At 35.3% G+C, this 17,387-nt stretch overlaps 1 protein-coding gene across 12 annotated transcripts in view; it reads right to left on the reverse strand.

The window, feature by feature from the left end:
- Positions 1–17,387, reverse strand: part of SOX6 (SRY-box transcription factor 6) — a 370,949-nt gene that overhangs the window by 42,353 nt on the left and 311,209 nt on the right. The window lies entirely within an intron of this gene.

The following is a 17,387-nucleotide window of genomic DNA, read 5'->3' on the forward strand; positions in this document are numbered from 1 at the left end:
TTGGAGATCTGGTTACTGGCCTGAAAACTGTGAATCTCTTTTTCTCTTAATCATCTAGTAATATATTCCAGGCTGAAAAAAACAGCTTTAGCAAGAAGCCACAACAGACTAACAACCAGCAAAACTGTTCTAGGTTCAGCACAACATTTTTTTTTTGGAATGGAGGAAAAATAATAGGCCAGAAAAGAAGTCACCAATTTCAAATTCATTGTGGTGTTTTGCAAACCTCAACAGCACAAAGCAAATCCAGCTGCCCTCCACACCAAGCTGGGAAAAGAGAGGTCTTGAAAAAATCCAGAACACACACATGGACATACACACATGCCACTGGTCAAAGATCTCAAGAAGCAATGTGATGTTCTTTTATGAACAGAGACAGATATATATTTGATTTCAAACCTATAAAAGCTAAGAGAAAGACAGATTATATTCTCATAGATACTTTCAGTCCATCATTCAAGCTGTGCCTTATGATAAGCACATGTCAGATTTTGTAACATGACCAAACAATACTAGAAAAACCATATAAAAATGGACTACATGATGCAATGATCAATTATCAAATAGCAGTAAATTCACTTTTCCTGCTCTACACGTGGGTAGTAGTTATAAAGGTTTCAAAGCAAATATATAAAATATTCTACAATTAAAGAACTAAACTACAAGGAAAATATGAATCTGAGTTTTGTGCATATTATTACAGCAATCTTTGAACCTAAATAGTATTGTATAAAGTACAGACACCAGAAGCTCCATTAGGGTGAATCCTCCAGGGCTTTGGAAGTATGGATATCTAACCTAGATACTCTGGAAGAGTCACTGGGGCTACCTACCCCTGTTGTTTATAAACAATGGAGGCCACTAGACATGGCTATTCCACTTCCAGGAAGACACCTAATGTAGTTTAAACTGGTGATGCAAAAGACACTTGGGCTTAAATGTTCATATTCATATTTAGAATTAGAAATGCAATCAAGGCGGATAACAAAATCCCACCAAATGCTACTGTCTGCAAGTATAAGACTTACGTTGTGCTAGATGTAAGTATATAATTGCATACCATGCATATACAGATTAAGTAGGTTTTTTCTGTATTTATCAAGCTGATTTTTTCCTTTTTTTTTTGGTAGCATTTGAAGTATACTTCTTCAAATTTGCATTTTATGATTGCTGCTCGTATATTACTCTTGTTTATACTCATGCCTTTTTTGTTATGTTCAGAGGGAAAAGAAACATATCACTAAAGAATAAGGATGGCTGACAATGGAACAATGATAATAACATCATTATGCAGTGTTTTGCCTCTTGTACCCTCATCACTGCCATGTTTTTCTCTGATTATTTCAGCCTCAGGAAAATGTGCTGCTTACTGTTTATGTCAGGAAGGCAAGATAACTGTTTGCATTATTACAATATCAAGTATGATGTATGTAATGTCTGTACCCCTTGAATAGATTCTGTCTTTAATCCTCATTCAACAGAGAAAAAAAAAACAAAAAACACAAGAAAAAAAAACAACAAACAAACAAACAAACAAACCCCCCATAAATTAAAAAACCCAAACAAACAAAAAAGCTCACCAAAAAAACCCAGAAAAAACCAAAACATTAACTCAAAACAAAAGAGTAAATTGCCAATTCTTGCAGTCTTGTTTAGGCCTTAATCTTGAAAGGTGCTGAGTACTTTCACTCCAATCCAACAAAGGCTTCAAGGACATGGAGAGTCACTAGTTTACTCCAGAGGAATACTGATGTGCTTGTATTACGAATGGACTAATGCACTTCAATGAATCAGGACCAAAGTGTGTAGTTCTCATGTTTATACTGAATTTGAGAAAAAAAGGAAACAACTTCTTTCCAGGCTGAAAAAAGATGTTTTCATCTTCTTATTGATTACTCCTTTTTCCCTTTGAGACAGGTAGGTTGAAGGCTTTCTAGTATGAAGAATTATTCTTGTTTAGGAATAAAACAATAGAAAGCCAAAACCACAGTCATGTAAGGATTTATGCAAGTGGATAAGGCCTTGCAGTAGCAATGTCCAAGTTTAAGGCAAATTTACAATTACCTATCAGTGAAACTGCTATATTTACTTACCTTTCTAATACAATCAGAACTAAGTTGCTCATAATTTACATTTTCAAAATTTATACTCAAGGAAAAAATGACCCAAACTAGATTTACGAACACTATAAATTCATCAAAACAAGCTAAAAAAAAAATAATAATAAACTGATAAAGTTAATTTTAGGATAGAGGTTCTATTTGCTACGTTTGACATGCAAATACAGAAAAATACCTACTTCCTGGAAACAGTGAGAGATTTTTATCTCTCAGAAGCATTAACTCTTCCATGCAGGAAGTATGAAACAAAGTAATGCAAGACAGAGTACTTTAAAAGGGTAACTGAAGGCCACGCTTTTTTTTCATGCAGAATCCAGAAACCCTTACACCTGAAAACATCTTAAATGCAAAATGAATACCTACAGGCTGAAAAAATTATCTGGTTTTACTGCCGCAATATACAGAGACAAAACTGCTAGCTGTCTATACCTAATGCTACTAGCAAAAATCCATTCTCTAACTTTTCATTTAAAGTAGAATGATTCTGCAAACCTTATTTTGTTTTTACCATGAAAAGCTTGTTTCAAATTTTTCATGTAAGATTATCCCTTACTTTTCAGGTCAATGCAACGACAGTTTAGAAAATCCTTTTGTATCTTAACAACCAATCTTGAATGGGAGATTAAAAAGTGATGGTTTCACCCACAGAGCATATTAGTCACTTATGTCCCAGCTAAAACCTATTCTTGACCCCATTTACAGCATAAGCATAGACTGGGTCCTACTACATCTCTCTACATTTAAAATTAACTTTTTTCTCTCTTTTCCCCTTTCCTCATTCATCTACTCTAGATAACATTTATGGAAAAGTTCATGCGATTCACCTAAGGAATATTCCAGCACCCGATTCCAGTGGAAGATTTTTGATGCTCTGTGGACAAATAAAATCTGTGGGTAAGAGGGAATTTCCTGTCTCATACCTTCCTTACTCCTTTGTGTACTTGTATACTTTATACTGTGGTCATATTTTCTAGCTATGTCTTACAGGAAGAGAACAATGTCCCAGGGAAGCAATCAGTATTTTGGAGCCTTTTATATAAGTAGACAATAATAACAACTATCACTGTCCATTATTAGCACCCAAATAATTTTTAAAAGGAGGTTGGTAAAAGTATCTCCAGGCACAGAAAGGGGAAATTATTATCTTCTGGTTACCCAGAAAGTCAATGATTAAGTTGAGAACTGAACCCAGGACTTCTGAACATTAGGCCAGTCCACTGGCTGTTATGCCAGACTGCCTCTGCCGTAAATCTGTTTGATGGATTTTTCAGTCATGCAACATTAAAGGCCCTGCTCTTGTCTAATGAATATGTTTAAAGAAAACAGTACAAACAAAAGCAAATCTAACACTTACATTATCTGAGATGTACTGCTTTGCTGTTACACTTGGATAAAGGATTTCCTACTGGAGACCTATGTACACTTACACACACTGAAAAATGTTGTAGTCAGTACCACTAGCTGGCATGCTGGTATCTATTTATGCCTGAAAAGGGAACATAATCAGTTTTAGTTGGTAAGTACAATCTGAGCCAGATTTTATATTACGACCAAAAGCTTGGCAGTGCAGTAGCAGTGGCAAGTAGCAGAAAATTGCTTACAGTGTTATTTGCCAGATTACTTGAAAGATTTACATTGGGTTTTCAAGAGAGTTTGAAGTATTAAAAACTTAAGATTTGGAAATGTGGATTTTTGTTCTTAGCAGCAACAAGATGCAGAGGAGAGGGTTATGATATAGTATGACTGGCTAAATGAAGCATTTTTAAATGTAAACCACCTGAAACATTTAGAAGCAGTTCAGTTTGAACAGTTGTTTTTTTTTTTTAATTGAAGATTTCAAGAGCCATTTGATTTATATTAAATGCTCAACCTTTCACATCTACTTGTTTAAGATTGATGTTGACATTGTACTAAATATGGACATACAGTTTGTATTCCAGATAAATTGATCTGACTATGAGCCTCACTCTTTAGTATGATTCCTCCTCCAAGATAAATCAATATTTAATATCTTCTGCAACAGCCCCAACAGATAATTTTAAACCTTTTCTCCATCCCATTAAGTTACCTTTAAAAATTCTTTATACAAGGCTTCACAGATGACTTCTAAAAATAGTTTATTAAAAGCAGTCTGAAATTCATTAATTCAGATTAAAAGGGTTTTTTATTCTTGCTGCATTGTGCTGATCTCAAAATCTATCTCCGTTTAGCTAATTCTCCTGCTCAGGTAGTTTGAAGAATAAATACTTCCAGACTCTGAACATGAAGAAAAATATCCTTCTACTGTTTGCTATACAGGACAAGGTATCTTTGACCACAGCTCTCCCCAGTATCCCTGAGAGGATCATCAGGCACCAACCTGCACCCAGCTCCAAGCCCCTGCCACATCAGCTAAGAGAAGCACTGATAAATGGCTGTATTTCAGGCTCAGGCCTGACAGCCTCCTTTTTGAATACTGAAATCAATTGTCTGCTCCATCTCCCCTCTTCACTCTCCAATCTGGTGGAGTGGCTAAGAAGGAGGAAAAAGAAATCTCATCCTCTTCCCTCAAACCTCTCCTATGGCTAAGGACCCCAGTGGGATAGGATTCTTTGATATCAGAAGAATGCAAACAGCACATAAGAGGAATTTCGAAGTATTATATATTGGGAGAACTGAAAGGGATGATACCAAAAGGAAGAGAAAAGCTATATACTCTGGAGCTGTCTGGTTGTATATCCACCATTCAAGCTCCAGGATCTTCATATTCCTACCCGAGCTCTCCCTTACTCTTATTTCCTATTCTGCATTAAATTCAAATTGCAGTTTCACAGACACTGTATGCAGCAGTGAAGCTTTGTCTCATCCCTCGCCCTCCAACTTACTGGTTCCCATCACAAACAGACCACAATCCTTTAAATCTCCTGATTCAGCTATTTACAGGGTCATGCCAAAAACTCAAACAGTGAAATGTTCCCATTTAATAAAAGGGGAGGGGGGATTTTTGTTTTCAAAGTCATGTTTTGCCCCTTCTAGAACACTGTTGCTCAAATAATTAAGTCCTTGAGGGAGCAGTGAGCTGCAGCCCAGGTTGCTGTGAACCTCTTCGCACTGGAGGGGCAGCATGTGGATCCTAGATAGCTCTTGCCTTTTGAATTTATTAAAGATCTTCATCTCAGGAACTCTACCTGCTTTTGTTTGATTCGAAGCACAGCCTAAAAGGGTCTGATCGTAAATTAGTTCTTTCATCACTAACAACATAAAAATATTAAAGAAAAAAAAAATAATGTGACTGATCAACATAATGAAGTTTTCAATTTTATCTCTATTCCTTTGCTCCCTCCCTTCAAGCAATGAAAAATGTGATAAATTGTGCATGTTGCTTATGGAAAATGTTCAGTGTTTAGCTTAGCTGTGAACTCAAATCCAAGGCAGATTTAGCAACAAGAATGCAGCTGTATAGAGAACATACCAACTATATAGCAAAAATATCTGAATATTCACTTTTTCACCATGTTAGTGGGAATTCTACCATGGAGACTGAATGCTATTCTATTAATTAATTAAGGTATGACACACAAGAGCAATATGAGACACTACAAAAGTCCCAGCTAAAGCACAGTGAGGGTAAGGAGCGGGGAAGAGCAGCAGCAGGGAAAAAAAGCAAAGAACCGAGCTAGCAGATCATTGCAAAAACTACAAGTAAATTTCCATCTCTCTCATGATAAGAGAGTGATAAGGTCTTTCACTACCTAAATTCCTCCATACCACATTAGGAATATTCCTAATACCACAGGAGTGGAATCTCAGAACAGTTTAAGGATGAATAAGTAATGTGGGTCCTTACTCAAAAAGGTGCATATGCTGAAATCCATCCTTAAAGTAGCAAATGCTTTACATTAGGAGAACTTAAATGTGGTCATGAAGAAGGAAGTTGGGTGCTTTCCCCACCTTTTAATTGGATTCTTTATGTTCTCATAACACATAATTCCCATGTATCTACAGTAACATGGCATGGACGGAGATAAAAAATCCCTTGATAAACCGAGTAGTACACTTCATCTCCTTCCCTTACCAGGATAGTGAGTAAATACTGATAAACTATGGGTGGCTATTGCTCAGAATGAAATGGAAATTCTACACAGCAGAGTTTGCTATTTAGTGCAGAGGACTGATAGGTATTGCAATCTATATATTGTCAGTCTACAACTGAATATTAACTCAGTCCATTCCTTGCAAATGAAGAGAAAAAAAATAACCTTGAGTGAAAGAGGGTGGGAGGAAAACTTTGCAGGAAAATACCTTTCTTGCATTATCAACTTTGGGTTATTTCTCAAAGTAAAAAAAAGAGCTGACATACACTTAATCAATGAGACATTTGTCATGATGTAGTGTGATCTTTAGTATGATACTGAAGAATAAAGCACAGGAGTTAAGCAAAGGTCAGGCAGGTAATCCCTTGATAAAGGGGAATCCCTTGGGAGAAAGAGTGCAGCCATACAACCCAATCTTATTCATGAGTATTGAAAGAGCTTGAGTGGCATCAATGAACAGAATTTTGACAAGGAGCTGGCAACTTAACATGTTTTGGCAACCTGCTGAACCTTTGACAGACCAAGAAGTTTTCCAGTATATGATAAATCAGAACAATTTTGTGTACAGTTCTAATGCACATCCTCCCAGTGGTGGCTTCTATTTGCGCTGGCGTCTGAAATAAAGCAGAGTGCTCTTGTGCTTTAGCAATTGAAGGGAATGAGCATGCAAAAGTAGGATGCACTAAACAAGAATCTGTATGCATATGAAAAGACAGTTCATCTGAGTAAGAAACATGTAATGAAATTGTCACCTAGCAATTGAACTCAAGGATGCAAAGAAAAAGGCAGTAAGAGAAGAATGCATCTACTGCCTGCTATCTCAATAAGCCTTTGGCAAGATAACAGTGAAAGCATGCATCCAGCTACTGATCAGCATATCTCTGACATTAAGCCACAAGTGTCCACCTCTCACTAGTTGTTTAATGAATTGCTTTGGAAAAGGTGGAGGTGAAGAGATCTTTCCAAAACTTGTCTCAATGTTCTCCCTCAGTTAATGAATGTCAGCAAGTGGAAGAGAACAGAAATTTGATATGTTTTTCCAGCCTTTCTTATAGAAGCATTTGCAACATATTAGAAGCCACAGGCATAAAAGTGAAATACTGGGAAATTAATGTTGTCTGTAGAATTTCAGGATGTAAGCTGGGCAATTTCAGCTTGTGGGTTAGGCATACTTCAGGTTTTAAGTAGTGTTATAACAGCTTATTATGACTTGAACATGATTTTAGTACAAGTAATCTGATGTTGAATATCATTTATGACCCTGTTACACATTTCCAATTGAGATAGACCTGTTTATAGAGTTAGTATTATGTGACTACAGATGGACAAGCTATGTGCAGTGAACAATTTACCTAAAAAATAGTCTTTCCTATATTTTCAAACTGACCCCTGGAGGGTCAGCAATTTCTATACATGTAGGAGTAATGTGTCAGTGTTACAACAATCTAACTTTTGAGTTATGCATGAACTATGCACATAAATGCTCAATAGTTTGCTGCTTGTGATTTAGGCTGTAGTTGGTCACCTATGACAAATTATATGGTCTTCAATGCCTGACTCCATGGTATCTATGGAAGTATTGCCTTAAATTACCTGAAAAAAACGAGGGAATTCTCCCAACCAAAAGACCTCTCAGGTAATGGAAAGCCTTTACTTTTATCTATCAACTCCTGCTTCCATTAGCTTCAACACCACAAAAAACCTGAAGAACCTGCCTCTGGCATACCAGGAAAAGGTGGCAGTGGTAAGGCAGAGTGCAGCAAGGCCTGCAGGACCCCTAGATTAAATTGCTGCAGAGCTCACAGAGTTGCTGTAAAGATCTATAATTAGCATTGACACTCTATCAGGGGTTGGAAGAGGTCCCTGATATTGCGATCCTCACTTGGTCACCATGGAGTTTGAAGTGGATGCTGCATCAAAGCCTCCATTTTTTATGAACAGAGGGTGAGCAATCTGGGCATAAACAGTAAAAGCCTAATTGTGCACAAATGTCCATGTTCATATGCAAATACACCCATAGAAATAAAAATCTGTTTGCATGAATATTTGTGAAAAGAAAACAAAGGAAGGACTAAGCATGGTCAAACTCCATTAATCATATTTCAAACAAACATTTGCAAATACCATTTTGGATTCTTTTGCAAGTCTTTTCATGTGATAAAAGAAGACAAATCTACCTGCTAGCATGCTCATTCTTTTGTTAAACCAGCACAAAGTAGCATATAATCCCACAAATAGGCAGCTAAGTAAATATCCTTCAACAACAGGGAATGTATTCCAATTTTTCATACCTATTGATGCAGTCTAATGATACTTGCGAAACAGGAGACATTTTTAATTTTAGAAAGTAATGAAGTATCAGAGAGTGTGATCCAAATTTATCCTTGCTGTACTTAAGCTACTGCAGTTAAGAGTTATATTGGCAATGCATTTGGTGTTGTGAATTTACTTAGAAGAATACACAGCTTGGAAATGAATGGCGGCAACTTTTGTGGATGTCTGTTTGTATCTAAGTGTGAAATAATATGTAAATGTATTCTGGAATTTCAGGACAATTGAAGAAGTTACATGATTCAATTGTGCAGCTGCCATTCTGACCAACAATTTAAATCAATGAATACATTCCTGTCCTAGAAAATTTCTGTTGAAACAATAATTTTCAATGTATCTCCATTGTTTTATGGAGAAGCATAAGAAAAATTTGGAATACATTTCAGTATGTATCTGCAAAGTCTCTTGAGTAGCTTAGGAAATGTCTTGTACATAAAATACTACTGTTGTGCTGTTACAGTCAATACAAAGACACTATCCATTATGGCAGAACATCATCCTTTGGGAAATAATATGGTTTCTGCAAATTTTTCAGCCTTCACTCTGGAGACCAATTTTAATCTAGTTCTGCTCCTTTTGGATTTTCTGTTGCTCCAAGATTTAAGGGAGAAGACCGAAACAGGGCAAAGCTTTTATCCTTTTCACAGAAAATATTTCACACAAGTGAAAAAGCAGTGTATTTGGCATATTTTTTTCAGCTGGTGAGGCAATAGAAGAAAGGGGCCAAATCCCATTATTATTATCATCATCATCATCATCATCATTAATGAGGTCTAAAACCTGCAGCTAGGCAACCCCTTCAAGCAGCTCTGAAAACAAAATTTAAAAAATATAGTTATGTTCAGCAACCATACAAGCATACTAGTGAGCATAGGTAGTGGCAAAAACTCTAGCAGCCAATATTCAAATGCAAAAGTAACTATTAATACCAGAAGAGTGTGCTGGTTTTTTTCCTGAAAATAATATTTTATCACCAAGTACAAATTCCTTTTGTGATTGAACTGGAAGCATGAAAAACTTTAAAACTTCACCTAAAATGGGAAGTTCCATCACTATACAGTGTATGTGTAGATATACACACACAGACACATATACACCTGTCTATATATGTGTATATAGTTATTCAAATAATAATGTTTCATATAGGTTCTTTATGTTTAGATGCCTTTTATTTTAATTTCTTACATATGCGCATCATTATTGGAATGGTTAAAGTTTTTTTCCACTTATGGTCCAATAAAGTTTCCATTATTTATAATTTGGGAAAAGTAATGCAGTTGAGAAAAATGCTTAAAACCAAAGGTCAGCATGGCAAATTCTTCCATTGGTGTAAAACTGGATCCATATTAAGCTAGCACCAAAGCTAACTTATCTGTAAATTTAGATGACCTACATATGCCAGTGATTTTGCACTTTCTTTTTGTCTTTTCACTGTCAGTTCCACAGCTTCAGTGAACATGTATTTTTAATGCCTAATTTCAAATACATTACTTGTGTGTCTTTCTGCAGATAGCATATGAAGTATATCTGGAAAAAAAATTAGTAGACATATTGGTAGGCATGAGTATGAATATTTAGGTGTAAATAGTAGCATTTGAATAATAGCATGTGATCAATTAAAGGCTGAATCGTATGTTATGTATAGACAGAAAGTTAACATTTCATGAGCAGCTTTAATATTTCTATCTGTTGATTTTGAGGAACAAACTTGACAAGATGTCATACCTACAGCCTTCTGCACCTGGTTCCCATTATAAACTTGGCCTTGATAGTGGAGCTATGTTCTTCTACTGAGGCTCATGTTAGCAATGGTATTTTCCTCCCATAACTCTTATAACCTGATTACCAGTGTTATGGCTGTATTTGACCCCTCAGTGCATGTGCAGTTACAGCTTCCATCACCTTCCTCATTAAATGCACAGAGACCAGATAAAACATTTCTTTAAGTATGGGCACAGTTTCTGAACTTGCTTTTATTTTCTGTGATAGCTACAAAAGCTAGTGATATAGTACAGGCTTCAGGGTTATATTGAAAGTCAGATTTTTTTTTTCCCCTGTTTGTAATGGAAACATTGCTCTCTAAAATATATGGTTGGAGACCAAGGGATTAATTTAATTTTTTTTCATGATGCTCTGCTTTGAATTTAATTTCAACTAACATTTTAAAGTTCTAATTGTAAAGATAAATTCACTGCAACACTTCTCCAAGTCTGAGAGAAATTAAAATCATTCAGCTGTTCAAAGGATGCATCTAATTCCTGAACAGACCTCACAATAGAAAGAAAAAAAAAGAAAAAGAAAAAAGAAAACACTAACTGTGCCCTATTGTTATTGTATAAATACACTGATTTAGAAAACCAATCAAGCACATACAACAATTAAATTAATACAAAGGTAAAAACCATCAACACCTTGAACTTCTTGAAAAAATAGCAGAGAATTCCCTGGAGCGATACGTTGCCTAGAAAGTCCAGTCATAACACACATAATAAGCCCTGCAAAAATGTTGGCTGGAATAATTATTTTCTCATTCATTGTTATAAACTTCTAGTGATTTCATGTTTAATATTATCCTATCATGCAATTTCAAATATTGGAAGCAACAGCATAAACAAAATTTCTCCAGCTACACAACTAAATGTTTGAAGTCCAGCACGTTTTCCAGTTCTAATAAAAGGGGGCAGTATTACATCAGCTGAAATTCTGAGTTGTCCAGATTATCATAAAAAGTGCTGGAGAATCACACAAAACTGCTGAATTTCACTGAAAAGAGACTGTTACTGTATATGCAGTCACAAATCTCCTTCTCTGCCTTGGGGTAAATTTTTCAGAGCTAGTTCAGTGGCTCCTGAATTGCAGCTACTTTAGAAATTTTTGACTCAAGTCACTGTTTTTATTTCAAAATTATTAAGGAAATACTAAAGTTTATATAAAATGAATGCACATTCTTCATGTAGCTAGGGTATGCCTAAAACGGAAATTGCAAAATTACTGAAGTTTCAAAAAATTCCAGAACAAAATATTTTTCTATATCTATTTGTTGTTGTTGTTGTTGTTGTCATTAAGATAAAGGGTTTTTTTTAAAAAAAATAAAATACTGGTGCCTAAATATGGCTTTAGGAAGTTAACTTAGAACACACAATTTAAAAAAATTGTTGCTTACATATATATATAGCTACAAGCAGATTATTAAATTGGCCAAATTCACATGAAAGTATAAAGGATGTTTGGTTTGCAGGAATTATGAGGACTGCTGGGGTTTGTGTTTGAAACTTTTCCCTATTCTGGGGCATTTAACTTAGACAAGTCATTTATCTGTTATAAAATGATGAAACTGTAAAAGAGGTTGTCTCTGTGCAACACGTCCTTCTCTGTCTCAGAAACTCCCCAAGGAAAGGTTTGTCAACTGAGCAAAATGACATACTCAGGAAAAACAGTTTCCCGCTTGCAGTGTCTCTTTGTGGAAATCAGATTCTTCATTAGACAGATGGAATACACTCCTACTGAGTTGAATAAATTGCCTAGATTCTTGCAAGAAAGTAAGACCACACTAACAGTTCCTTAAGGATATCAGCCTCTTATTTTTTTCTATCTGTGCAGTTCCAGATTTTTTATGATAGGATCTAAATATATACATATATATTTAAAAACAAATTAAATTGTACATAAGTATAATGACTATCAAGACAATACCATAGTAAAAATAATGACTTTGCAAAACTAGCCATTTGCTGTTGGCATTTCTATCCATTTTTCTGGACTAATTAGTACGTATTTACCCTTTAATTACAGTAAGACTAAGATTTAACCAACAGAAATAAGAATCCAATTGAAAATGCTTACAGATTTTATTACGCTTCCCATATAAGTACTTATGTATCTGCCATAAAAGACTGAAACACAAGAATTGACCTCTTATTTACTAGTTACAAATATTCTTCTACAAGAAACTAAAGACAAAAAGAAAATATAAGTTTTCTTAAAAGACAAAAGCAAATGAGAATAGATCAGTGCCAGAAAAATCTAAACCACTTACAAAGATTTATAATAATCCACAAGATCTGTCTGTCCAGTTTTTTCATCTTCTCAATTTAATGGTGGTAATGATTTCTTTCAGTAAAAGGAGAAAAGATAATTGCATGCAGGATGCACTGGGAAAGTATTTTCTTAACTATGTGCTGCTTTAAAAAAAAAAAAAATAGTTGAGAAATTACTAATGATAAGGATGCTGATGCTGATAACAAGGTGCTGCTCTTGGTGACTGAGAAATACCCTGCACTTGCAGAAGAGTGTGATTCTTGCTTGTGCAGTTGTTTTGTCTGTAATACTGAATGTATGGAGAGAAAAAAGCTGGTAAAAAACCCTCATGTCAACATAATCTAATACTGCTTACATTAAGAAAAAAGCAATACAATGATGGAATCATTGCAGGGCTGTAGGCAGTCAAAAGGTGATTATGTATAACCGGTAGCTTTTCCAGCAAAGAATTTCTGAAGTGTTTTTATCAGGCAAAGTTTGTACTGTGTGCAGTAGCTTCATATAAATGATGAAGCATAACAGCTCCTGAGGAGTTGTTACACTCTATTGTGTCAATAATCCACATATTTAACAGTCCCTAAACACAGCAGACCGTAACACTTCCAAAGAGGTCTTTACGGCTTATCAAGTCAAATCCAAGTGCCTAAATATGGATTTTATCAATAGACTGTATCATCTCCAAGTGTATTAATACACGTTTTAAAGAATGTACACATTTTGCATACAAACTGTGGTCTATATCAGGATAAATGATGTGGATTCAACTTGTAAAACTTTGATTTAGAAATAAGAAAGGAATAAAAGGCTCCTTATAAGAGGTGCTAAAGTACCGTAATTCCCAGGAAGTAGGCAATGACTCATGTCATTTATTTTGGGGGTCTAACTCTGGCTTCCTACTTCAAATACAGATTTGCCTGAAAATCTACAAAAGAGTAGGAATGGAATATAAACATTAAAATGTTATATTAATTTCTGCTTCCTCTCAGATCTCAATGAATATGCTTTGTGGGTAAGTAAATGGGGAGGGGGGAGTATATCCTTGGGTACAGTAGATACATTGTGATTTTTAATTTGATATATATTCTATCTTGACTTCATATATTTTTCCCCAATGAAATTAACATATTTCTGCCTATATTTCTGAAGTGTTTTGGTCAGTGTTTTCATGTTGTATTCAGGAAAAAGATAGTATATGGTCCTTTAAAAATAATGTCAGTTATCTTATAAATTATATAACATTTTCAGGTTCATTTAGAGCCTTAAATCAAATCAAATCTTCTAGGCAATCACGCTGGTTCAAAATACTAAAATACATACAAGTAATCCTAGCAATGCAAATTTTGTTAAATTACTCTTTTTTGCTGAAAGTAAACATGGCAGGACTGGGAAAAAAATCACATCCTCTAAACAAAGCCAATTTTTATATTCTTTTACTTTTATTGTATCACATGGAAAGAGCTCCATACCTGCTTTCTGGATTTTAATAATTCTCTCTCCTTCCAGTGTTTCTGTTTATTCTTTGAATATACTGACACAGTAACTTCTTCCTTTTTCTCAGTCAGACTACACCAGACCAGCACCAGTTGCAGTAAAAAAAGTCAACTCTGCTATCATGACCTTTTGCCTTGTGTGCACTGAACTCACGTTTTGGCTCAGATAAGTTAATTTTAGTTCACATGGTACTGAGTCTTGGATTTGGAACCAAATAAGTGTTGATAACACAGAGATGTTTTAGCTGTTGCTGAACAGTGTTTCTACAGCATCAAGGGCTTTCTGTTTCATATGCAGGCCCACAGGCGAGTAGGGCAGGGGTGCAGAAGACTCTGAGTGGGAGCAGAGCCAGGCCAGCCTACCCAAACTAGCTACAGAGATATTCCACATTGTGCTCAACATTAAAAGCTGGGGGAAGAGGGAGGAAGGAGGAATGTTTGGAGTTTTGGCATTTGTCTTCCCAAGTAACTTTCACATGTGCTGAAGGCCTGCTTTCCTGAAAATGGCTAAACATCTGCCTGCTGATGGGAAGCAGAGAATTAATTCCTTATGATGCTTCGCTTGTGTGCACAGCTTTTGCTTTACTTATTACACTGTCTCAAACCATGAGTTGTCTCACTTCTGATTCTCTTCCCCATCCCACTGGAAGGAAGTGAGGGAGCAGCTACGTGGTGCTTACCTGCCTACTCTAACCCACAACAGTACACCAACTGAAATAACTCCATAATTGTAGATGTCTATAGAATGGTATAATCTCAAAAGTATAGCCTAACCCTACTGCTTCAGCAAAGGACAAAACTGGACTGTGTCAAAGTGCTGAATGTTTTTGTTTTGGTCTTTCTGATGAGTGAATCTCTGTGAACACTTTTAAAGCTTTGTAGGAGATTTTTTTGAAGAGCAGAATATGAAGAGGTAATTTTCAAGTCTGTGTCTCTAACCAAATACAAAGCTCTCTGAGATTTAAATGAAACATTTTTGAAAAGGCCTAAGCCCAGGCTTTGAAGCTATGTATACAATTTTGTAAGCGCAATCATTTGCACAACAAACTATTACCAGCTATCTGAACTTGAAGACCAATAACTGACCAGAACCCAATAGCTTTTTTTAAACCAGCTGCAGGCAATTAATTTGTCATCTTTTTCTGGTGCTGGCTTCTAGCTACTCATTTATACAAGTCTAATTACCTGAAGCCAATTTCTGAAAATTTGGTCCTGAAAACATCGGATCCTGATTCTTCAAAAGAAACCAATCCAAAATTGCAACTATGTTATCAAAACTCCACTGGGATTATGACAGAAGCTATACACAATCTCCTTGGCATGCAATTATTTCAAAATTATGTTTTTCTAATTGAAATGATCTGTCCCTCCCGCCCTCCCCCCATATTTTGATCATCCTGCCCATCATTTTTAGAGTAAAAGAAATATATCATAATGTTAAAATTGAAAGGCAGAGGATAAAGGGGGGAAAGAAGAATATTCTAGAATTCTGTTCGTGCAAAGGATGCTTCTGGTTTGAATGTCTTTTATACTTGTTATAAAATATAAATACATTCCCTTAGTATTCATGACTGATTTAATTATTGTATTGTATTGTATTGTATTGTATTGTATTGTATTTAGGATAGAGAGTGGAGATATATCATCAGTTTAAGTGACTGATTTAAGTTCCATTCTTTTGTGAACCCTGCCTTTTCTTGCATCTCACAGAGAGGAGATAACAGACTAGCTAACCAAAGGTAAAACCAGAGTATGTATCACAACTTTTCCTGCCCTAATGGTTCACTACATTGTACATGCTACAATAAATACACCCAGAAGGATTATATAAAGGCACTGAGAGATTTAACAGCAGAATTTGCTGCTGCTGTTTTATTCTTAGGTTTTAAAAGTGGCAAGTGCTACTATAAAAAGTGTCTCCATAAAAGATGGTGTTTGAGAATGATGTTGTATGTATTTGTTAAAGACTTCCAACTGACTGCTGTATTTGCAAGTGAAAAAAAATGTCTTTTCCTCTGACTGTCTGATGTATCACCTTAATCTGGAAGCTGTACATCCATCTGTGTTGCCAGTAACCAGCACAAAAAAGAAATTTGATTATTCACTGAAATATTTACTGACTCTGCTTTAAAAGGTGAAAGATGAAATAGAAACTTGTTATATTGAATATAAGACATCAACATAGTACTGAAAATACTCAGGAAGCAGACCTGACAAGTAAGTGGATGCCATTTTTATACTTACTTTTCAAAGTCAACTCAAATGTTAAGAATTATTTTAATATCCCTTGCAGTGTATTAGGTATTTTTAAATGTCAAGTCTTTGAAACTCATAAAATGTATTTAAAAAATAAGCATAATTTTATGAACTCTTCATACTGATCACAGAGGTGTGAAATTAATTTTATTTTTATAACTTGGATTTTAGTACTCTGCCTCTTAGTTAGTTTAGACAAACTGTTGCTGTCTACATATGGCCTGCTTGATCAGTTATTAATTTCTATATTTCTTCATAGCATCAATTTGGTTTAAAAGACTTATTCAGTGCTAACATTTAAACTAACACTAGCAGAAGTAAGTACTGAAATTGACTCATAAAAGCATGAATAATCCTCTGTGACAAAAGTTAAGTATATCTTTTTATTAGACACTGAGGCTTTCCTTTGTTTTGAGTACTGTGAAGAAGCTATCAAGCAAAAATATAAAATGTATATTAAAAGGTATGTACCAATTTTTTGGGTTTGTTTACAATATTCCTTTGGTTTTCTGTGCCTTGCTACAATCCACTTACCCTCTGAGTATTCCCTGGTGGGTTGAGAAAAGATCATAGTATCATCAAATTCATGGTTTAAGATTGTGTTGAGTCTTATTCTCAACCTGGACTAAAAGTTCCTTCTTCTCTTTGGAGCACAATATAATCTCCCCTCCCTCCACCAAGATACAAAGAACCTCCCCTCTAATATACAGATATACCACAGAATTTTCATTAATGATTTACAGGCATTGAAAGCTACCTGTTTTTCAATTTACTTGTGGGGTTTTTTTTCAGCAAATAATCAACACTAGTTGCTTCATAGGCCAATGAATGTGTCAGTTTTCTTTTCAACCATTACTAAATTGCATCATAACTGATCCTATTTGCCAATGCCATAGTGATTATTGGGATAAGATTTTCCCTTTCTAGTTAGCTGGAGTAAATTTTGTGGTATATAACTGATTTTGTGTCAGTGGTGAAAAATAACTTGTGCAATGTGTTTTTTGCAGCATAAGCCACCTTTAGGGAAGCTATCAGGGAAGCATTCTTCATCAAAAGGGCTGCTTTATAGCTCAGCCAAT

Source organism: Apus apus, chromosome 5 (assembly GCF_020740795.1).
Source record: "Apus apus isolate bApuApu2 chromosome 5, bApuApu2.pri.cur, whole genome shotgun sequence".
In the NCBI taxonomy this organism is placed as follows: domain Eukaryota; kingdom Metazoa; phylum Chordata; class Aves; order Apodiformes; family Apodidae; genus Apus; species Apus apus.